The sequence below is a fragment of the Myotis nattereri genome (genome assembly GCF_964212035.1).
Source record: "Myotis nattereri genome assembly, chromosome: 2".
Classification (NCBI taxonomy): domain Eukaryota; kingdom Metazoa; phylum Chordata; class Mammalia; order Chiroptera; family Vespertilionidae; genus Myotis; species Myotis nattereri.
The window spans coordinates 29,567,685-29,592,731 of NC_138076.1; the positions used below are offsets into that span (position 1 = coordinate 29,567,685).

Below are 25,047 nucleotides of genomic sequence, written 5' to 3' on the forward strand. Positions count from 1 at the left end.
GATGTCTCTCTCATCGAAGTTTCTAACTCTCTATTCCTCTCCCTTCCTCTCTGTAAAAAAACAATAAAATATATTTTAAAAATAAAAATAAAGGAAACAGCCTTTGGAATTTCCTGTGTGGCAGGAGTGTCCTTTGCCATTCATAATGAACCCCTTGGACCACACCTCCTTAGGTGACTCAGGTAGGTCCCTGGATAGTTTCAAGGGAGGGGCTGAGCACACCTTGATTACAGGTTGGAATTCTTCCCCACCCCTCTGAGGAAGGCAGAGGGGGAGACAGCTCAACCACATGGCCAATGGCATGCTGAGACCCACGTGAGAAGTGTGGGGAGCTTGCGGGTGGGTGAGTGGCCACATCAAGTGCTGGGAGGGTGACAGCCCTGACCCACCCTCAGGGAAAGGGCAGTAATCCTGCACTCCTCCCAGACCACCCCCATGCATCGCTTCCATTTGGCTGGTGGTGGCTTGTGTCCTTTATAAAACAAAACTGTAATTGTAAGGAATGCACTTTCCATGAGTTCTGGGAGCCTTTTTTGTAAACTATCAAACCTGAAAGGGTTGCTGAGAACCCTGAATTCATAGCTGGTCAGTCGGAAGTACCGGCGGACCCGAGACTTTGGCTGGTGTCTGCACTGGGGCAGTCTTGTGGGGACTGGGCCCTAACCTGTGGGTGGCTCTGCCTGCCGCGACTCCAGTATCATGTCAGCACGGGGTTGAACTGCATGACACTTGCTGGTGTCAGAACAGGCTCCACCAGCTATGACACCAGAGGCATGACTCTGGGGGTGCAGCCAATTCTCTTAGCCCCACTTTCCTCATTTAAAAATTTCAACCATACCATGTAGGCCATACGACAGGCTTTTCACGGTATTAAATGATACATCCCCACAAAACGCTAAGATGGCAAAGCTACTGGGCAGCCTCCAAGTGGTGGGCTGCCAGAGACACCTGGTCCCTCCACACCCCTGGAAGGCACTGGCTGGCTGGGAGAGGAAACGCAGGTGTATGTCTGTGTAAGTTAACCCAGATGTGAGCCAAACGAATCTTCTCCACAACCCTAGACTTCCGGATCAAACTGTCCCAGGACATTTGAATTAAAATGACTCAAACTAGGATCCTATATATGGCAGGATGTCAGCCTGGCCCCTCATCACCTCTCAGGGTCTGAGGCAGGGACAGGCATTGCATCTCTCCCAGCTGCCCCCACATTCTGGATCACCCTCAATCTTTGCCTCTAACTGTTAACTCCTTCCTTTGCTCACATTACTCAAAATTTGGAAAACGGCTTTTTCACCATCACTCATAAGGCAACACAATTTGGGGGGGATCTGGAGATGAGGTAGGCCAAAGGTGGACCTGAGAGTGTTATGATGTTATGATGTCCTTCATCCCTAACTGACCATGGGACTCACCTCTGCCCCTCCAGCCCACTCTGCCATCTTGTTAGTCCCCGCCCTCAACCCCCTAACCTCCCATTCTCAGGTCACACCTACCATCTTTGGCTTCAAGTCCAAAATTATGGAAAACTTTTAAACAGTGACAGTCACAGTGGGATGCCAGCCTGGTTTCCAGCCTTGATCTCCACTTAAATCCTCTACTCCCCACTCACTCCAATGTGTCCAAACACACATGTGATAAGACTTCTGTCCTCAATCCACAAGGCCGTCTCTGTCCAATCTCTCTTTCTGCTTGTTTTCCCTCACAGTGATTTTAAAAGTATTTTAAGTTGTTCTGGGGAGAACCTCTTTATTGATTCAAAAACAAAAATAATATAATCCCATAATCTTGACACCCAGAGATAATCACTGGCTAACATTTTGTGTACATTGTCCAGATTTTTTTCTATGCATATACTTACATGAATCCATTAAAAGACATCCATACGTGAAATGGGGTCATGTTATATGTATGGCTTGCAATATGCTTTTTTTTTTTTTTATCCAACATAGTATACACTTCTTTCCACATCAATAAATTTAAATCTATGCCGCCTTTCTAAAGGACTACATGGTTTTTCCTTGTATGAATTTTTAGCAATGTACTTATCCCCTATTGATAGAGATTTGAATTGCTTTCTTTGCTACAGTAAACAGTGCTGCAAAGAACATCCTATATAATAAAGGATAATATGCAAATTGACCCTAATAGCAGAACCACTGGGAATGACTGGTCACTATGACACACACTGACCACCAGGGGGCAGACTCTCAATGCAGGAGCTGCCCCTGGTGGTCAATGTGCTCCCACAGGGGGAGCTCTGCTCAGCCACAAGCCAGGCTGATGGCTGCCAGGACAGTTCTGGTGGCGGGAGCCTCTCCCACCTGCTCAGTAGCACTAAGGAAGTACGACTGCAGCTTGGGTCTGTTCCCTGCTGGCAAGTGGACATCCCCTGAGGGCTCCCGAGCTGCCAGCGGGATATCTGACTGCCAGCTTAGGCCTGATGCCCTGGGGAACGGGCCTACACCAGCAGGTGGACTTCCCCCGAGGGGTCCCAGACTGTGAGAAGGCACAGGCCGGGCCGAAGGACCCCACTTCCCTCCAAGTGCACAAATTTTTGTGCACCGGGCCCCTAGTTTTAATATAATCATCTTTGTGCATTTGGGCCGTGATTTCTTTAGGTTTAGTCCTTAAAATGAAATGGAAATATATCCTTTGCATCAAGAATACATTTGTCTGATTAAATTAATGGGATTATTCCCACAGCTGGCATGTTAATTTAGATTTTAATAGTGTTTCAAAACAAAGTAATAAACAGGAAAATTATATAAGGAAACAATAAAAGGTAGTCTATTTCTATTGCCTCTCTGAAAGTTTATACACCTGAAGCAGATGATTATAAAATTACCTAGCTGTGCATCAAAAGGAGACTGAGGCCCACAACTGCGGGCCCCTCCCACCAATTGCCAAGATAGCACCTAGATACACATAGATACAGCTCAAACAGGCACAGGCTGTAGACGCAATGTCTTCTCTTATGTTAAAACCAATGTCCAAGTTTTAAGCCTCCTTCATCCCGTCATACATGATTCTAACAGACCAGCCTTTCATCTACCCGACTCCCGATCGCTGAGGGCTAACTCCAACTCCTCGGAGGACAGTCTTAAGAACCTAAACAGAGGGGCATCGGCCACAATCCAGAAGTGCTGACCCAACATCTCCCTGCTGCCCAAAGCCCACCACACACAGCTTGGAGGTAAGCCCCCCCAGCTAAAGGCAGTGTAGGGGTTCTGAACAGGCCTCCTCAAAATACACCGCTTTGGCAGGTGGATTATTTTGAGCTGAAGACAACTGAGACCCTCTCTTTTACCTCTCTCTTAAAGAATGTAAGTAGGGGCCTTGCTCATAATAAGAGTTAACACCAGAAATAACTTTATATACAGAACGTTATAAACTTGTTAACTGGAAACACTCACTTTTGGCTGGCTAACAAATACAATTTTATGATCCCAAACAGAAAGCACAATGAACATTGTTAGCCGAACATGCATTTGAAATTGTTAAAGCTTCAAAAAATCCAGATGCTTTTATTATTTACATCGCTGTTGTGCCTTTTTCCAATGGTACAAAGTAATGCGTGCTTCTTACAGAAAAGGCAAAAACAGAGACAAGCACAGAGAATCTCGTGTGGTGAGCAGGCAGGGAAATATAACCTGGTTCACACCTTGAGGGAGGTCATGGCAGCCATTTTTATTTTATTTCTTTAAATATATTTTATTGATTTTTTACAGAGAGGAAGGGAGAGGGATAGAGAGTTAGGAACATCGATGAGCGAGAAATATCGATCAGCTGCCTCCTGCACATCTCCTACTGGGGATGTGCCCGCAGCCAACTTACATGCCCTTAACCGGAATCGAACCTGGGACCCTTGAGTCTGCAGGCCGATGCTCTATCCACTGAGCCAAACCAGTTAGGGCATGGCAGCCATTTTTAACACCAACATATTTTTAAATGTTTTAATATACAATAATCTAAAGGCTATACAACCAGACGCACTAAAATCACAAATATTTACAAGAGTATGTGAGGATATTTACTTTCAACACCATTAGGTCAGGTGGTTAAAATGCTGCTTTCTAAATAATGTTTTCCAAAGAATGACAGGTCCCTCCTGGACAAGAAAGCCAGTATCTCCTCTGGTTTCAAAAGTACATTTTTAAATAAAAGTAGCCAAACAGGTTAGATGTGATTCGGGAGGGGAAAAAATTATTTTAGCTCTGAACTATTCATGTTATCTACTTCACCAGCCTTTTACTACATATAAATGAAACCATAGTCTGCATTTTACATTTTGTCCTGATCATTCAGTTTTTTATACTTGAAAAAATTTCTTCCCCAAATAGAAGAATCTCTGTTCATGGCTCTCATTTCTCACTCACAGAGAATTCCTAGCAGAATTTCTTGTTCCCAGAACATGCCTGCATTTCCCACAAAGTCCAACACCACCAGGTCTGCTCGTGGACGCCAGGAGCCGAGAAAGAAGAGGGTACGGGCTGACACTACTCCCAGCCATCTCTGAACTATTGCTTCTGTGATTTTACCTTTCTAATGCTTGTGGTTGGTCAGAAGCAGAAAGAGAAAGGGTTTGAAAGTGAGGCAGGGAGAATCATCAACCGTCCATGGCATCCCACCAATACCACCAAAAGGGCTCTCTGATGCGCTAAGATGGCCACGCTCAGTTCCACGTTGTTCCCACCAGCAGAAACGGTGCTCGTTTCCTAGCCCCTGCACCTCCTTTTCGATGTCCCCAGCTGACCACACATCTCCATGCACATTCTAATCACGTGACCTGTGCAGTGTAGGGATCAGAACCAATAGGCAGGAGTCAGGCTTTGGTCTGGATGAGGGTGAGCAAGGGAGTTTGCCCTGGTCCTGGCCCCCGACCTGCCCACCAGAAGGCAGAGCCGGTGCCTGTGTGGCGATCAGGGAAGGAGGGAAGGCAGAATAGCTATGGCAGGGGGTGTCAGCCCCATAGATCAGCAGCACCAGGTGGCTTCCCCTGAGTGTCCCTGAGCTGTGGTGGAGCGAAAGCAAGGTAACTACCAGAGTTGCAAGCAGCCACTAGGAACACCTTCTATGGGTTCACACTTCAGTTCCCAGAGCAGGTCGGAGGTCACCTAAGCCCTCTGACCGTAAGATCTGGAACCTCTGGGGTCTGTGGGCACTTCTGGGTGCTGATTCAGGCAGGACTGTGGACACAGAGAATAGTTAGCTCCACCAAATAATTTATTGCAGGGAAATTAGGCAGCACACAGCATCTCCAAGAGGCTGGAGAACCAGGCTCAGAAAACAGGCCACAGGGAATTCTGCCTGGAATTTGTCCCCAGTCTCTGCACTGTCTTCCCAGTATTTAAACTCCAAAGGAACAGCTATGGGCCACCCCCAAAACTTAAGGCTGCTGGGAGCAAAAACCCCAAACACTACAACACATCCACCCCTTCCTCCATGAGATGATTTCAGTGTGAACAAAGCGAAATGTGCAGTACTTCTAAGGAAGCGGTGCTTCACATCCTGTTTCCACCCCTCACAAGCAGGGCAATACCTAGACAGGGGGAACTTAGGGACCAACCCAAGTCACTCAGGAATATTCACAAAGCAGCAGGCAGGGTGCAGATTAACACATGCAAAACAGTCACACTTGTGCTGAAAGGGCACCAATTAAAGTTGCACTTGAAGAAAGATTAATCTGTAAAGAATTCCCAGAGAATGGGAGATTTCAATCAAGTGTGGAAAGAACAGATGGGACAGTGCTGTGGAGAGGAGAAAAGCAGTCCCGGTGTGGAGGGAATACAGCCAGCACCTTACAAAGCTAAACACACTGGCCGGGTTCACCAGGAGGATCCTGCCTCTTTCACACGTTTAGAGTTGTGCCAACATGTTCTTCTTAGGCAGTTTGGAGCAACCTGAGGGCACTGGTCCTTTTGGGAGGTTTGGGTCCATAAACATTGCTGCAGGAAACAATCCATGTGTCCAATGACAGATGAATATATAAACAAAACATGTGGCATACATACAATTATTCAGCTTTAAAATTGCCGAAACCGGTTTGGCTCAGTGGATAGAGCGTCGGCCTGTGGACTGAAAGGTCCCAGGTTCGATTCCGGTCCAGGGCATGTACCTGGGTTGCGGGCATATCCCCAGTAGGAGATGTGCAGGAGGCAGCTGATCGATGTTTCTCTCTCATCGATGTTTCTAACTTTCTATCTCTCTCCCTTCCTCTCTGTAAAAAATCAATAAAATATATTTTAAAAAAATAAATAAAAAAAATAAAATTGAGGGAAATTCTAACACATGATGTAATATGAATGGACACTGAGGACATTATACTAACTGTAAAAAGCCAGTCACAAAAAGGACAAATACTGTATGAATCCACTCATGTGAGGTACTTAGACTAGTCAAAATCATGGAGACAGAAAACAGAATGGAAGTTACCAGGGGCCACAGAAGGGGAAATGGGGAGTTAGTATTGAATGGGGACAGAGTTGCAGATTTGCAAGATGAAGAGATCTCGTGATGGATGGTAGTGATGGTTGGACCATAATATAAATGTATTTAATGCCACTGATTTTTAGATCATAAAATGGTTAAGATTATAAACTTAATGGTATGTATATTTTACCACAATAAAAAATACTGTTGCACAATTATCTATGTCATATAATAGGTTAGAAACTATGGGATAAACATCTTTGGGTGTTTGCATCCATCCTGTTGAAAGGAATTTTAGAGATAGGATAGGGAAAGGGGGGGCGGTCCATGGGAGAAGAATGCATAGATGAGGGCTTGGAGCCACTAAAATGTTTATCTTACTTTTACAGAGGATGGAGAAAAGTCACAAGATATGAGGAGGAGAGAAACATGCTTTCACAGAGGATAGAGGAATGTTGCAAGATAAGGGGAAGAGAAAGAGAGGAGCACCACGTGAGCTTTGACCTTTGAAACTGATACTATGCAGCAGCGTGACCAATGAGGAAAGCACAGGAGTCCTAAATTAAGGAAGGTCCAATTAGAAAGGGTCATGAAGAGACAAAGAACTACAGCCTTTGTAAACCTGGAGACAAAGACTCAGCAGAATTAAGATTTTTACATTTTTTCCCATGAGAGAGAGAGAGAGAGAGAGAGAGAGAGAGAGAGAGGATTTTTCCTATTCGGGGACCCCTCCCCAGGGTGCTCCCCTTTGGGGAACCTGCCCCAGCGAGAATTTGTATATGCTTCCAATAAACTTCCATGTTTTTATTAAAGAAGCCTTTTAGTCTACAAATTTATTCTTCAATTTTGTAGGACAAGGACCCACCAAAAAAAACTGCACCCTGAACCCCACGCATCACTGTGGTCAGGAGCTATTTCGCCTTCATGCTCTTTTGTGTCTCCGTCAAAGCTTTATTATACAGAATACTTGTTATGTCATAGAGTAGCGGTTCTCAACCTGTGGGTCGCGACCCCTTTGGGGGTCGAATGACCCTTTCACAGGGGTCGCCTAAGACCATCGGAAAACACATATATAATTACGTATTGTTTTTGTGATTAATCACTATGCTTTAATTGTGTTCAATTTGTAACAATGAAATCGGGGGTCACCACAACATGAGGAACTGTATTAAAGGGTCGCAGCATTAGGAAGGTTGAGAACCACTGTCATAGAAGCATACAACATAAGCATAGGATGTGGGGCTAGAAAAGCAGCTTGCCCAAATAAGCACACCCCCCCCCCCCCCCCCCCCCCCCGCTCCTTCCTTCCTGACACCCTGGCCCTGATGCCTTAGAGCTGGGAGAGGGGGAAGGGCTGGGGCTCCTCCAAGGGGCTGTCTCAACCACATCCATCAACACAGAAAAACCACCACAGCATTTTTCTCTGGATGAGATGAGAATGTTCCTAGTCAAGTGTCAGTGACTCATAAGGGACCCCTAAACCCAGAAGATTCTCCCCAGTGAATGGGAAATGAGGGCTGGAAAAGGGAGGGGGGACCAGGCATATCATGGAGGAAGAGGAGACACCAAGAGGAGAGGAAGTCCGAGAAGAGCCAGAGAACACAGCTGGAAGAATGAGATGTAATTAAAACCACATCTCATTGTACTCATCCTCTGTCCTACACCAGCCAGCCTGGCTATCACTTCATCAGCATTCCTGGCTTTCTTTTTCCTCAGTTGAGTATGTCCAAACTGATATCGGTTTCATTTCATCCTTATCAACAGTTACCTGTCAGCAAAAGATCAAATGGCCAGTATGTGATCTTCCCACAGCTGAACGGGGAATGAAATTTCCACCCTGCCCGAAACAATGGGAGCCTTAGAAGCACAACATTAAACAACAATTAAAAACCCACTGAGGTCTTCTTCTAAAACACAGGCATAATGGCACTTAAAGAAGACTACAAAACTGTCATTTATGTGGTGCACAATTTTTTATTTGAACATGCTCAATAAATAATATGACACAAGAACTATGAAATTTTAAAAAATCACTTCATTTCACAAATATTTGTACAGCTTGGTGAACTCTGTGTTATATAGTCCTATGCAGACTATTAAAACATGAATTTATTGCTATTAAAAGTACACTGAAATTCCACTGAACTTGTTTTGAACTTTCGAGGCTCTGCTCACATTAACCAAATATGCTTCATTCATGAAATCAGCCAGATGCCAACTGGGGGCCTATTCAAATGCTGAGTTCCAAGGTCACCACTGGAAAACCCACCCACTGTGACAGCGTTACAACAGCAAAGGCACAACCCCCAGGGGTGCGTGTTTAACCCCAAGCCCCAGACAAGACTCGATAAGAAACAGCTCTTTGTTATTCTGTCCAACAGACATAAGAAAAGGCAGAAGTGGGCACCATCTGGTCAGAATTGGTCCTCGGCTGGACTGATTTCACTCCAGCCACTGAGTTGCATGTTGGAAATAGGTTTTTAGCCTCAGCTGGTACCCTAGGCTGGTCCAGAAAAGGGGGGTCCAAGGAAAAGAGAAGTTGGGACCTGTGACCACCAGTTAATGGACAGCAGCATTTCCAGCGATAAAGACAGGGCCTCTGTTCCAGGACTGTCCGTGGGTATTCCTCTCTTTCTACCCACCTTTTACTGGCCAAACTACAGAACCTAGCTGAGCTTCCTAAGGACGGTTTGTGTGGTAGTGACACACTGAAGGGAAAAGGACCTGCCCGGGAGACAGGCCAGCTTCTGCCTCCCTATAGCCTATGTGTGGCCTTGCACTAGTGGCCTGCACATTCGGGGCCTCCCTCTTACCATCTGTAAGCTGGGGGTCTAAATGATGCCACCTAGACAAGAGGACTTCCGGAATCCAGCCTTCACACCCTGATCTCCTGGGAAGCTAAAAAACTTCGGCATTTCTGGAGGCTGGGAGGGCACAGGCTTAATGAGGCTGCTATTTACCTGTGGGGACACTGCACTGTTAACTGTTGGGGAGCTACTGACCAAATTCTATGGGAATGTGGATGAAAAGGGGGCCACATTCTGAACCTGAGAAGCTCAGGGGAGGCCTTACAAACTCAGAGACCGAAAGTAACCACACAGGATGGTCTAAACATAAAACTCCGACCTAAAAGTGAGTCATGAAGGGTAGTCATGTGCTAGGTCTGTAGCTTCCTTGACAAAAGTCAACCTTACCTCAGTTAAGCCTGTCCATTGTCTTTTTGCATCTCAGATAATATACCCTTGGAATGTCTAAGTAATCCCCTTTTTCTGGACCCCTCAGGGCAAATCTACCTCAGAACCCATCATTATTATCTTATTCCCCCCAAATAGCATCTCTACTAGTGTGTGCTGTAAATGTGAATTAACTATCCTAATCCCAGCAATGTAAAAGAAGCATTTGTCTCTCTGTTTTACTCTGTATCCAATCCCAGAGATTTCCCCACTTTGCTTTCTCCTGCCTCCCTAATCTACCGCCAATAGATTTCTGTAACCTCCTTACATCTCCTCCTTTGATCGTAATGTATAAAATAAGCTGTAAAATGGTCATTCTCCAGAGCATTTTATCAATCCATTGAGACTTTGTTTCCTAGCAACTGTCATCAGATTGGCTCCAATAAACTCACATATATTCTCTACAGGTTGAACATCTCTTACATTGACAGGAAGCAGAAACCAACTGCAGGGATTTTTGAGAATCAAGCAGCACTCAGCATGGGGAAAGAAGGATGGAGAAAGCATCTGGAAGCAAACATGGAGAAGCCGCCTGTGGTAGCTCTTATTTTGGTTTTTAAGCTGATCAGTAAAATGTCTTGCAATTCACACACTGGGCCATCATTACCAGAGTCAAATGTCCAAGCTCTGTCCTGCTCTCTGTTCCCCAGACATGGTTGGAATGAGAAGCCTCATATTCAGAAAGTTAATGAGGGTTCTCCCTCCCACCCTCTCCTCATCGGCAGGCTCCAGAACTGAGTCAGCCAGGGAGGCTCCTTCGGGTTATATTTAGAAAGCAGAGAAAAGATTGGAGGGGACACACGCAGCCTCCCTTTCAGTCTGGTTCACACGTTGGGCAGTCTCCCAGTTCCTAGAGATTCCACTCTCTAGTAAATCCAAGTCTGGAATTCCAAAAAGCTACAACTTCCAGCAGCTTCAAAAATGAAAGCGAAACCTATAACCCCTGAAACTCGTCCCTCTGACAAGTCATTTACGAGCAAGTTTGGGGGGGTTCTCCTTTTCCCTTCCTTCTTGTTGTTGTTGTTGATGGAGTTGAAATTTGATATAAGTTAGCTTCTTTCTCTCTGGGATTTTAGTTTAAACCGTAACTAACTTAGGACAATTTCCCCTTCACTACTTCAAGTCACTTTTTTAAAACCACAAAATGTTACCGTGATTACTAAATTCCAAATTACAACAGAATAGGAAAGGAAAGTGGCTCTGGATTAAGAAAGAATGTCAAGAGCCCCGGGTCCAACGCCTGCGGTCAACCTGCCCTCCCCACTCTGGGCACTGGCGTCCTTAGACATGTCCCCCTGGTGCGAGGACCAGGTGTGTCAGGGCCACCTGGAGGGGAGATGGGAGGAGATCTGGTAACTGCTGCAGGCCAGCGAGGACTGGGGGTCACATAAACCTGGCCCCCAATTCCGACCTGCTATGGGCTTTGTGGCAGTGCTCAGCCTGGCCTGCAGCCTGGCAGGACCAGGGCTCAGGCACCTGGAGGGAAAAGGGACAGTTCTCTAAAAAGCAACGGCACAGTTTTTGAAATCAAAGAATTCAGTTTAAGAACAAAAAGAATCTCATATCCCTTTTACAGTAGAAATTACAGAAAATTGCTTCTCATAAAACCAACAATTTTACAGAAAACCATTCTCCAATGTAATTTTAAATAATCTATTTGCTATTAATTTTATAGGTAGTAAAGGAATTAACTGAAAATGGAAAACTTATTCAAACCAAACCAGTCAGCAAAATGAAATTTCTGGAAGCAATTTCACATAAAATGCTTTAATTCCTCATAAATGCACTTAGGAAAAAGCCAATGCAACTTTATAACATCATACACAAACTTATCAGGATGACTGTAATACTGAATGTACTGCCAACTAAACATACTTTTTAAGGTATTCTGTCTCTTATTAAAGAATTAATTACTCTAAAGCAAATGTCAGATTTTCTTCCCTGGAACAATAATCATGGCTCTTACTTGTTCTCCAATAAACACATATTAAGCAAAACAAAGTTCAAATGAATCCTCAAATTCAAATATTAACTTACAATAAAAATTACCACCACCAATTATGTAAAAGAAAAAAAATCCCTCCTACCTGGGTACATTTTCCATTAAACGTTAATTAGTGCTTAGGTTTCAATATGTCTCTCACAACCCAATTATGATCTTTTTCATTGATTTAAAAAAAAAGTTTCCATAAAAGCAAGATATACAATGTCAAATGTGGAATAAGCTACTTAAAACTGCCCATAAATCAGTTTCTGTTTTGGGATAATGGAAAAGTTCTGGAAATAAATAGTGGTGATAGTTGCATAACAAAATGAATGTACTTAAAACCTGAATGGTTCACTGCCTTAAAAATGGTTAAAATGGTAAATTTCGCTAAATATGTTTTACCGCAATAAAAAAAAAATTGTCCATAAACGAACTTATTATATAGTCATTCAATAAATCAACACACCTTTATACTGTTATAAATCATCCTAACTTATCTATTATGTAACATTTTCATTTGGCCATATAATTTTAAAACAAATTTAAAACTTTATAAAAAAAAGCAACACATATAACAAATGCCACATTTTAAGCGATGAAACTTGAGGGGCGGCCAGGTGCTCCTATTAAATAAGATATAGCTCACCAGCCATCTCTCTGTTCACACCCCCCTGGACCCCCATTCCCATGGACCCTTCCCCTCAGGCCCTGCATCCTCCTCCATCAGGCTGCTCAGTGGGTCCAGCCTTCAAGCTTCCTGTGCCTGGAACCACCCACCACCTGGCCCCTGGTCCCCTTGGGACCTGGCTCCTGTCACATTCCCATGGAAGCCAGCCCTCACCTTCTCTACCACCCCAACATGTCTCCTGATCCTTCTTTCCATCTCATTTTTGTCCACATCACTTCTAATACCCAACATGCTATGCGCTTATTTCCTACGACCAAAACGCAGTCTCCAGGAGATCCAGGGTGTTTGTGCATCCCCAATGCATACAGCAGGTGCTCAATAAGTATTTGATAAACATGCTGAGCACCTAGTATGTACTAAGTGCATCAAATACTTTTCCTTACAAGAATCTTGACGTGTTTACCCTACACATATTTTTTCAATGCCAGGAGGCTGCCTATTCTAGTCTCATTTTTCATCAGAGAAATGGTAAGATGAGTTAAGGAACGTCAGAAATGAGGACTCTCGCCATCACGACAATCATTTCTTTGTATGCATGCTGCTTTCAGATTTATATCAAAGTTGATTATTACAGGAAAAATGCATTATGTACCTCATGGTTAGCTAACATTTTAATGGTTTATCTATATCTGAATCAAAACAACTACTTTCAAACACTTTCTAAAAGAAAAGGTAATTTAAATTATTCTACATGCATAGCCATTATCTGTGACTTTCAGATATTTTATCAGGTATTTTATCTAAGTGACATAGAAATCTAGGTCTGGTTTACCCTAAAATGGCCTATCTGCCACACCAACGATTAGTCCTGGATTTTATCACCATACTTGTGTTTTAGTGAGCAACTGCTGATACCTCCTCGAAAAATTACACAAAAATCTAGATGACATTCTAATGGCAAAACTTCATTGTCCCTAATCCTTTGCAGAAAATAGGTTGGAGGAAATCCTCTTTTCTCAGAGGCAGGGAGATTATGTAATGCCCAGGAAATGGCAGCCTCCTTTCCAGACAGCCATGAGGTCTGTGCAGAGAGAAAGGAGAAGCAGGCCAGCTGCCCCTGTGCGTGGAGCCGGTGTGAGGGAGGGGGCCACCAACACGCCAATCTCAGACTCACATTTCCCAAAATACGAACTTGAGATATTCAGTAAGTGCATCTCTCCACTTCAGGGCTTCGTTTTGCACAGACAGTCAGGGAGGACCATGCTGTGAGGTGGAAGCACTCCACGGTGGCTTTAAATAGTGTCACGGTTATTTGTGGTTTCTATTTAAGGCTGGAACCAATCAGCCTTGCAGTTGTAGGCAAAATGAGTGAAAAGTATCTAGAACTCTTCCAACAATCATCAGAGGCCATATTCCTGACCAAAAGTGGGTAATACAGTGGGGCCTTGACTTAGGAGTTTAATTCGTTCCGAGACCGAGCTTGTTAAGGAGCTCGTTAACTCAAATTACTCTATCAACTCAATGCAAAAAATCGGCGGAGAGACAGCTGGTATCTCAAAAAACTCGTTAGTTGGGACAGTCGTAAGTTAAGGCCCCACTGTACTTTCATAAAATTTTATATAATCTCTGATATATGCTTTATAACAGCATAAGCAAATATTTCATGAAAGACAATAAGGCTGTGATTTAAAAACAAAACAAACAAAAAAACAGACAGTTGATTTGAAAACGTACAGACTGCCATGAAAACACATGAAGTTAACAGAAGTTTGGGTAACATAGCGTGAGTGCTAACAGCATGTTTTGGTCCCACTACTACAGACAATCCCGAAGATTGATAACATGTCCCTATTATTTAACTAACATTTCAAATTCAACTTCCAATTATCACTTTCCAAATCTGCCAAAGGTAAAATGTCATCCTGTACAGAGGCAGGTCAACAGAACAGAAAGTCCCTAAAATGCAATTCCATTTACTAGAACTGGATCATTGCCCAGCAGCCTCCACATAATAAGCAAATGTGTCCAATCCAGTTATGTGGCATATATCGTGACATCTGTCCTGTCAACAGCCAGACGCTGTGGATTTGGATTGTAATACAAAACCCCAAACAATATGCCGTATAGCCTTTTCAAATACCAACCACCATTCTCCTACCAACCTCATGCCGGGGTGGGGAGGAAGATGACTCAAAAGGAAAAGGAAAATATACAAATGCATACAACCTTAGGTAGATCTGATCAAATCTTAGAAGTTGTGGTCTATTATATTTAATAATGGTCCAATCGCCTAAATTTAAAAAAAACAAAACCCACCCATTCCCACAAAATGTTTATCTCGTTTTACTTTTCCAGATTTCGTGGAACATCTGTTTCTGTATTATTTGATAAAACAGTAAGCAAGTAATGTGCTTTTTCAAACTTTCCTCTTTGACATTCCCCACCTATTTCAGTATTTACAATCTAATCAGTGCCTACTTTTAATAGTATACTGCTATGGACTGAATTTTGTTCCCTCAAAATTCTTATATTGAAGTCCTAATCTCCAATGTAAATGAATTTAGAGATAGGAATTTTAGGATGCAATTAAGGTTAAATAAAGTTATATTCCCCCTCTCTCTCTCTCTCTCTCTCTCTCTCTCTCTCTCTCTCTCTCCCTCCCTCCCTCCCTCCCTCCCTCCTTCTCTCTCTCTTTCCTTCTCTGCATACATGTACCTAGAAGCAGATGTTGATAATGAACCCTAATTTCTCTGGATTTCACATCTGAAGACTCCGAAGAGGAGTTTTATTCTTTCGTTTACTACTAGCCTCCACATCCTCCTGAAAAGCTACAGCAACGTGCAGGTAGACTGCTCCCCCTCAGCAGTTTACTGAAATCTAAGCTCATAAAGGGAAAAGCAGGTCCATGCAGGTCCACCTGGGGATAAATTCAGCAACTAACTAAAAGAGGTGGAGAGATTCTAATGAAGTGATCTCCCCAGTGAACTGTGAGCGAAAAAAGGACCCTCTTAATTAGTGCACTAGGACAACAACATAAGCTGGGGCTGAACGAGGCAAACTACACGCCTGGCCATCCTTAGTCGCAGGTAAAGCTTTTACACGCACACCCGAATGTACAGGGCACCGGTCAGTCAGACAAAGGGCCACCTGTATCTGCTACGCGGGGGTCCGTGTTCTTGGGCAGAATAGACACAGCACTCTTTCTCAGGGTTGCTGTGAAGATAAAGTGAGAGATTCTGGCTAAAAGTCTTGGGGAGGACCCAGCACAGCAGACATGAATGAAGGGCAGCTCCCTTCCCTCTCTGAAAGGGCACCAAGCTGTCCCAGGCTGCTTGCGGGAGGTGCCTGTACGTACAGTAACCAGGGTCTCTTTCACAGCAGTCCTCCGCTTTACTCCCTTGTCGGGGTATGAAGAGAGGGGACAAGTAGAATAAGGATGGAGATGCCGTATTTCCCAGGCTACCCATTCTCCCATCTCTGTTGAGCTCTTAATTTACTGGCCTTTGGCCAAAGAGTCTTTTTCACAAGGAACAAACCTTCTCTTGAAATTCTCTTGTCTTGTAAACCAGGAAAAATGATCTTATTTCCATTCCCTTTCTGAGCCAAAAACAATTACCTTTGCCACATGAGATATACAAGAAACTGACAGTGCTTTCCTGAGTTATTTTTACAGCCCTTTACGACGCACAAATTATTTTCACGTCCATGAGTTCATTTGGTCCTCGTGACCCAGAGAAGCAGAGACAACAAATGCCATTAGCGTCATTTTACAGCTGCCTCTGGGGGTGAAGTGAATTGCCAGGCGCGGAGCAGGACTGGAGACAGGGCTGCCATCCAAAAGGCTGCTGGCACCCCGATCGAGAAGATCATTGCTGGCATGAATCTCAAGTGAGGTTCTGGTTAACTTTGGTCTCTACCGATTACATAAATCCATGAGACAGGTGTTGCTGCAACAGAGCAAAAGTAAAATGAATGGAAGTTAAAAGAACTTCTTGCCAGTGGCAGCCTATCTTTGTTAAATTCTTTTTTACATGCAAAAAAAAAAAACAGACTGCAAATTTCTCAATGGACCGCCAACCCTGAGTGCAGCCAGCGAATGGAAATTTTGATACCAAATAATGCATGGCATACTGCTGTCTCCCAGGAAAAAGTGACTTCTTCTATTGTCTCAATTGTAAACCTTTTAATGTGCCTCCCAAGAACTGCTCTGATTCTGAATCCCATAAAAAATAAAATTAAAACCACAGGAAAATGGGAAACATTTTGCTGACAGAAAATCAGGAGAGGTCAGAAGTGTCCACATAAATACGTTCAGAGTAGGAATTTAAAAATATATCCACCTAGATTAGCTTTATCCTTAGAGAATGACTAACTCAATTAAATTAACTATGATTTTTAAAAAAAAAAACTGAAAGAAAAGGCAATTGCAAATAAGTATAAATATGTTACTAACAAATTCCTTTTGGGGAACATAAAGAAGTAGATCATTTTTACTCATAGAAAATGAGTTTCTTCCCACTCCACTTAAAAAGGTGGAAAAACGACTTAAAGGATTGGTTTGGAGAGGCGACTAATGATTAACTTGCCCACAGTGCTCACATGTTCGGGTCTGGCCAGGTTACAAAAGTAACAGTTGATAGAGGAAACCTAAAATCCTCTCTTTTGGTTCTCTGTCTAATGTTTTGGTTTTTTTCCTATCCGGGCATGCCAGCCTGAGTAAGCCAACTACCCTCCTGCAGATGCTGCTAAAAGGGCTTTCTTCCCAGGATATACCCCGGAGGAAATAGAAACCTCCTGGGCTCTTGGCGACCATAGTCAGGTACATTCTAAAACAAAGAGAGCACATCAGGGACAAAAGCAGGTAAAGCACATTAAGCAACTTGCAAAAAATGTGGACAGTTTGCGTTTAAGCTCCTCAAGTGTCCACTGAAACCAGAAGAGCCAGTATGCTGCCTGGGGGGTGAGGGCGTGTCACAAGCAGCTCAGGTGCAGGGACCAGGAAGCCACAGAGTTCAGGACAGCACTAAACTCTGGGAGTGGCTGCTCGCTCCAGCAGCTGTGGTCGTGGGGAAGCCACACAGTGAGTCATTGCCACATTGTACCGAAAGTGGGGAAATTTATGTAGACGCATCCATATTGAAATGTTGACAAGAATTTCAAATAGTTCTAAAGACACCGAATGGGCCGACGGCAACATATTCAAAGGGCCGGTGTCCTGTCTGTGTTCTCCGACAAGGGTTCTTAGCTTTCACGAGGGCAGACACTCCTCTGAGAAGCTAACAGAAATTGGGAAACCCCTGTCCAGAAACCAAAAAGCATACATGCAAAAGTTCTGCACACTGTTTCACGGGAGCTTGGGTCCCATTAGGGACCCATTCAGAGCACTTGTTCTTGACGGGACTCCAGAAGAGGGGCACTCCTGCTGGTCTCTCCTTCCCAGGCCGCATGGTCCAAGGAATGAGGGCAAGAGAAGAGGAAACAAATCCTAGGGTCCCCCATTGTGAGATGGTCAGCCCACAATCCACCGAGAGAGCACCCAGGCAGGCACGGGGCCATACTGCACACGGAACCTAACCAAGTCAGGGTGGCCCATTGGAGGTGCAGGGACTATGTGCGGCGGGAGACCTTGGGGACTTCATTCCCTCCAATTTACTGTTTACTAAGTGAGAGGCCTTCCCAGCTCATTTCCACACGCTTATAACTATGAAATATACCAAGGAAAGGGAATCCAAAAGTTTGAAGTGACAGTAAACATGATTTTAAAAACCGTCAGTGGTCACTCCAGGCCTTGGAAGCACCATACAGTTTCCTTCAGAAGCGCCCAAGGGCAACTTCTTCCCTGTCCTATTAACAATAATGATAAGAAGGGTAATCACTCCTTCAGCAGATGCTGGCAGAGTGCCGACCACACCCTGCACCAAGATTGTTCGGACGGACTTAGGGGGGAGAAGCTGAGATTCAGAAAGCAATGTGGGACCCACAAACATAAAGAAGGTATTTGGGGTATCCTCCTAGGCAGAGGTGTTGATGGAAAAGGGGCAGGGGTGACCTGACAAGGGCTGTCTACAGTCAGGAGAGGCCGAGGGGCTGCTGATGCTACTTTATACTCCACGGCCTTTCTCTCTGCCTGGGACGCACACCTCGTGGTCTGTCACTCACCCCTTCAGGCTGCTGTAAGGCCTGCAAATGCCGACTTACAGCCCCCACTCCACTCTAGCGTTTCCAGCACCTATCACTTTCCAGCATACTCCCAACATTTATTCATGTGATGGTTCCTGCCTGCCAGGCCCCAATCCAAAGGTAAGTGCCACAGGGACAAGGATTTGGTGTCTTCTTCCTGTTTGGCTCACAGATTTACCAAAGGCACTTACTAAATGTATGCTGCGAGTACGTAAGCACATTCAGTGTGTCTGAGGCTCCAGCCTGAGGGCAGAAAGGTGACCGCTGGAGGGAGCCAGCTGGGAGGTGATGGAGATGGTGAAGGGAGTGCCCACGTTTAGCTGTCTAGGTCAAATATATAGTGGCAGGAGGAAATTTGACTTTGGGTGGTAAACACACAATGCAATATACAGATGACTTATTATGAAGAAATGTACACTTGAAACCTACATAATTTTATTAACTGTCACCCCAATAAATTTAACTTAAAAAATGTTTTAAAGAAGCACATAAATGGAGTAAACATTTTAACCATCTAAAACCAGGAATTAGCCCAGCCAGCATGGCTCAGTGGTTGAGTGTCGACCTATGAACCAGGAGGTCACGGTTCGATTCCTGGTCATTGCACATGCCCAGGTTGCGGGCTCAACTCCTAGTGTGGGGTGTGCAGGAGGCAGCTGATCAATGTTTCTCTCTCATCATTGATGTTTCTACTCTCCCTTCCTCTCTGAAATCAATAAAAATATATTTAAAAAATAAATAGAACAAGAAAATAGTTTAGATGTGAAAGAAACAACATCAGGAGGGTCAAGAAAGTTTATTTTTAAAAAAAGGAAGGTTGGAGGTATGATTACGTATTACAGGGAGGGCTGTGGGGGTACCCAAAGCACAACTATGGGACAGGCCTTTATCAGAACGAGGTCCTTGCCCCACACCAGGAGGGAGGTAAGAGCTAAAAAGGGAAGAGCTGGTCAGGTGAGTGGGAGAGGGAGCCTCATCTGGTGACTGCAGTTCTCTCCATGAAATACAAGGCAAGGTCGCCCATTCTCCACATGAAAAAGAAGGGCTATAAGAGGTCTGAGAAAGCAGATGGGAATTGCAGGCCCCAATCCAAAGGTAAGTGCCATAAGGGACAAGGATTTGGTGTCCCTATGGACACCAAATTGCAGGGTTGTTGAGCAGCATTAAACCCACATTTCAAACAAGATGTCCCTTGCCTGAGCACCTACCTATGCAAACACTGCACCCTGCTCAACCCTCCAAGCTACCCCTCAGGGAGGCCCAATAATCACCTCCATTTCAAGATGAAACCAAGCATGAAGACATCAGTCAGCCTGCCCATGTTGGTTTCACAATCAGAGGCCAAGGCAGAGTCTGAACTGGAGTTTGGTAGGCTTTGAAGCTAAACTTTGACCTCCACAATCTATTTTGTTTTCCTCAGATACCAGTATCCAAGTGAAAGCAAAAACATCCCCTATCCAATCCTGTTGAATTTCTAGTGCTGTAAAAATTGCTTTTCATTGATTTTCATGGCACATAAATAGCATTTTTGCCTACATTTAACTTGGTTTTAAGAAAGTATTTGTAAGTCTGGGACTTGGGGATCTAACCATCTCATATTAACCCACTGGAACAGATGGTCCCAGCAAACCTGCAAACAGAGAACTTCCTGTATAATTAAACAGGTATGTTCGTCAGTGGATTCAATGCAGTTTTCTCATCCCTAGAAATTTAACTGACTATAGCAAAACCCAGTAATATACATTCCTTTTCTCCTGTGTTATTAAATTTACCCTCTGGCATGAAATAAAAGCACCTCAAGATCCCTTGTTCCTAATAAGCAGACATTAAAAGAGGTTTGAAAAAACAATAGAAACAATTTAACTTAATAGCTGCAATGTCAAGGTTGAATTATACACCTAGGCAGATGCTTTAAAACGTCCAGTTAAAACACAAGTCCTGGAAACAGGTATTGGGCTTGGTAAACCCGTGGGTAAACACTTTACAAGGCCGTACTACAGCCTTGCTTTATACTGCCAGAGCCAGACCAACCATTAGTCATGGATAATACGCCTAAGGGTCACCTAATTCAAACACCTGAAGCCTTGGTGGTGAAAGTGCTCAACTCAGCAATCCGATCCGGTGGTGTAGACTCCAGGAGCTGAACAACAGGAAGGCCCCCGTTTCAACATGTGAAGCTGAATTAGGAAAGACAACTCCAAAAGTATGCAGCTTTTAAAGTTTTTAAAACAAAGTGTTATAACTGAGTCAAACAAATAAGTCTGCCTTTTAGAACAAGAAACCTCACAGGTACCATTTGGTGACAAAAAATAAACCAAAGTAGACACATGTGATGTATAAAGTGGTTGAACTTCATAGCAGCACAATTTATAATAGCTAAGATTTGGAAACAACCTAAGTGCCCATCAGCAGATGAGTGGATTAAAACACTGGTACATCAACACAATGGAATACTACGCCGCTATAAAAAATAACTCTTACCATTTGCAACAGCATGGATGGAACTGGAGAACATTATGCTAAGTGAAATAAGTCAGTTGGAGAAAGATAAATATCACATGATCTCACTCATATGTGGAATATAATGATCAACATAAACTGATGAACAAAAATAGGTCCAGAGACAACTGGCAGGGGAGATGGGAGACGGGGGAGAGATCAACCAAAGGATTTGTATACATACATATTAGCATAACCAATGGACACAGACACTGGAGTGGTGGGGGCTTGCCCTCGGGAGTGGGAATTTGGGGGGAGGGGTCAAACGGGGAAAAAGGAGACATATATAAAACTTTAGACAATAAAATAAATAAAATAAAAGTGGCTGAACTTTTTAGAAGGTTTAAAGCACTCTAACATAGCCATGCTTCTCCAGGGACTAATAATGTTTATTTTTTCCCTTTTAAAGAAAATCCTAATGTAACAAACTGCTTCAAAACCAAATATCTACTGTCAGCAAGGAAAACCACCAGGTTTTTCTTAAGTTTGCTATCTTAAAATCTTAAAATGTAGGAGGTATCCCAGAAAGCAAACATTATAAGATGGAAACAAGTAGAAACTGAGACAAGCAGCAAAACAAAACCAGTAAGCAATATCCAGGCTGAAGAACTGAAAACAAATGACAGAGACACAACTAAAGTAAGCTCTTGACCTACAGAACGTCCATCAAATCTCCTAAAGGTGGAGCAGGGATGGCGAACCTATGACACACATGTCAGAGGTGACACGCGAACTCACTTTTTTGGTTGATTTTCCTTTGTTAAATGGCATTTAAGTATATAAAATTAATATCAAAAATATAAGTCTTTGTTTTACTATGGTTGCAAATATCAAAAAATCTCTATATGTGACACGGCACCAGAGTTAAGTTAGGGTTTTTCAAAATGCTGACACGCCGAGCTCAAAAGGTTCGCCATCACGGAGGTGGAGCGTGGATGAGAGGGAGGAAAAGCGTCCTGCCAGTGAGGTTGCCCAGGCCTAGAATGCTCACCCATAAATAAATTTTACGGCCAAACGTGGCCTGTAGACTTTTTGTTTGGCCTGTTGTATTTTAGCACACCTTGTTTTAAAGTTTGACAGATCTTATCTGAGGCCTACACACTGCTCAATAGCAGGGGGCCCAGTTTACCTCGTCACCGCATCCCAGGCCCCTGCTAACTGACGAACAGAAATGCTTGCTCTCTCCTTGCCCACCTTCCCAAAATTATGTTAACAGCATAATTAACAAAGTTATGTTAACAGCGAGTAGTGATAAATTCACTGAGCACGTCCCCGGAGCCAGGCACCATTCTTAGCTCCAGGCCTGTATTAATTCACTTTAGTCCTCAAAATAACCCTATAAAATGGGTACTTCTATTTTTCCCAGATAAGAAAACTGAGGCAGAGAAAAAGAAGCAACCTGCCCAAGATTACATTGTAACTATGCCTACAGAATCTATAGGTAACTCAAGAAGGTACACTGGTTTCTTTAAGAATTTTAACTACATACCTGAATCTGTTTTCTACCTCACATCTCCAAAAAAGGAGATAACATTAGGTTTTTATCCATTTGGTTAAAAATTTCTTTAACAAACAGATCAGCCCTAGCCAGTTGGCTCAGTGGATAAAGCGTCAGCCCTCCGACTGAAGGGTCACAGGTTCGATTCCGGTCAAGGGCACATACCTCGGTTGCAGGCTCGATACCCGGCCCTGTTCAGGGCGCATTCGGGAGGCAACCAATCGATGTGTCTCTCTCACATGGATGTTTCTCCCTCTCCCTTCCACTCTCTCTAAAAAATCAATGGAAAAAATATCCTCGGGTGAGGATTAACAAACACACACACACACACACACACACACACACACACACACATCAAACTACTTCATGATACATAAGCACTGTGCCATTTATAAATACAAAACATCTCTAAATGGATTCTATCCCGCCAGACATTCAAACAACCAGTAATATATGCTATGCAACCTGTGGCTGTATATACAGCCAATCCTGGAACAGAATTCTCTCATTTATTTGTCTATTCTATCTCTTTGGGATTAACCCAGAATAAAATACCTACAGCAATGTTTTCTAAGGACTTCTTTACCATTTGGCAACCCTCATGCATCGGAAGCAGCTGAGTTTTCTTTCTCCTAGAAATTCTGACTATGAGATCACTACCAGAGAAGAGGATTTAAGCCACAACTGCAGGAAATATGAATGGTCTACCCCAGACATCCCCCCCTCTAGCAAAAGGAAATATAATGTGGCCCTACATTATACTGAAGGACCTTTGGAAAGATAACCAAATTATAAGAAAACAGATCATGACTGTTTCTGGGAAAGGTCAAATTAGTTTAATAGCATGGACATGAGCTTAATAGCATAGAAATGAATGACTTTGTATGTGAATATGGTGTAGTAGCCAAATGACCAGACTGAAAAAAAAAGTGCAGAAAAGTAGATATAATAATAGTATCCCGTAACTTGCAGTCCAGGGACATTACCAACAATGCATATGCTGGGAAAGCCCACTAAAAAACATTTACCACTTGGATTTGAGAGAAAAATTTTTTTCTTAAGTCTAATAGCATAGCAAAAGGGAATTTTAAAATGCAAATTACATTGACATCTCTATAGGTTGATATCACAAAAAGCAACCGAAGGCCTGGAGGAAGTCAGGGAGTAAAAGATACACAAAGATTGGACACGTCTGCCCAGTCTCAGGATGAAGGAGTCAGGAGCGCGTGGTGAGGTCGGACCCACCGGTCAGGGCACCTGGGCCAGGTCAGAGGAAGAGGAAAGATGTCCCATCCACCCTATGCCTCTCATGGGGCCAAAACTGCGCTTTGCTTCTCACGACTCAACCCTTCTTTTTACTGCAAAATGTCAGAGTTGGCAGAGGGTTAAAATTAATGCGAAAAAATAGTTTGGGGGCATTTTCCCTTTGAGGAAACCGAGGCAGTTTGACAATAACTGGCCTAGAGACCCACACCGCCGGGGTGATACAGCTGAGAAAAGCATGTTCCTGGCCAAGAAAGCATTTCGCTTATAAGCCCGGTTACCTATCGTCACTATTATTGGTTTTTCTAAAACTTATTACTGTAAAAAACAAACAAAGGTGGCATCTGATGTTTACCACTCATTACAATGTGGACTTTGGGAAATAACATAAGTCTTTCATCAGCTAAGTTAGAATGAGAGAGAGAGAAAGAGAGAGAGAGAGAGAGAGAGAGAGAGAGAGAGAGAGAGAGGAAGAGAGAGAGAGAAGTTCTCTCCACTGAAGGTAACTGACTTTGGTAAGGGAAGAACTAGAAAGGTGCACACAAGCTCCCTAGACTTGAGTTTTCTAGATAGTGACTAGATTCGGGAGAAGAGCATTGATTTGGCGTTCCCCTTGGATGAAAAGAAACTTTCACCTTGTGCCAAGTTCTCCTTCTCAAAGAAAGCTAACGTGAAAGACTGCCTAAGGTAATTCCTATACCAGGGGGAAAAATGAAGTTCCCATCATAAAACCCTCTTCTGGTCCCAAACCTCCGTGCGCTAGACTCCTCCAACCTGCGACTGACCCCGGGCAGGGGCAGGGGCCGGCAGCCGCTGGGAAACAAGGAGCCTTTTGTGAAAGACGGTGGCCAGGAAACAACACCCTCCAGAGAGTTTTCGTCCTCTCGGCGCACACACACCCCCTTTGGATACCCAGTGCCGGCGGTCACTGCCACAGGCAGCTTTCCCCTCGGCGTGATGTCAAACGAAACTAACTTTTCCCCTCCCGGCCTTCCCCCTGACCTCACCACCCGGTCACCACGGGAGGTGGATTCCGGGGGGACTTCGGAACACCCGGGGTCTCTGAGCTGATTGGTTACTTTCAGGAAAAATAAAAGATTCCAAACTTCACTGCTGGATCCCCCCGTGGTGTGGCACACAAGCAAAAATCACCGCCTTTCCCTGCAGAAGTGTAACCCTCCCAACCTCCTAATCCGCCTGGACAAGTGACAGGCGGGGGCCGAGCCTGAACATCGCTCCAGCCCTGGGTCCCGAGCTCCATCCCAGCGCGGGCTCCCGGGAGGGACGCGGCTGTGCACCGGGAGCAGGTGGGGGCCGGGGCCGGGGCCGA

General features: G+C 44.0%; 1 protein-coding gene across 2 annotated transcripts in view; it reads right to left on the bottom strand.

The window, feature by feature from the left end:
- ATP11A (ATPase phospholipid transporting 11A) overlaps positions 1-25,047 on the bottom strand; it is a gene marked incomplete at its 3' end in the record, with an annotated part of 139,726 nt that overhangs the window by 114,353 nt on the left and 326 nt on the right. The gene's annotated exons all lie outside the window — the stretch shown is intronic.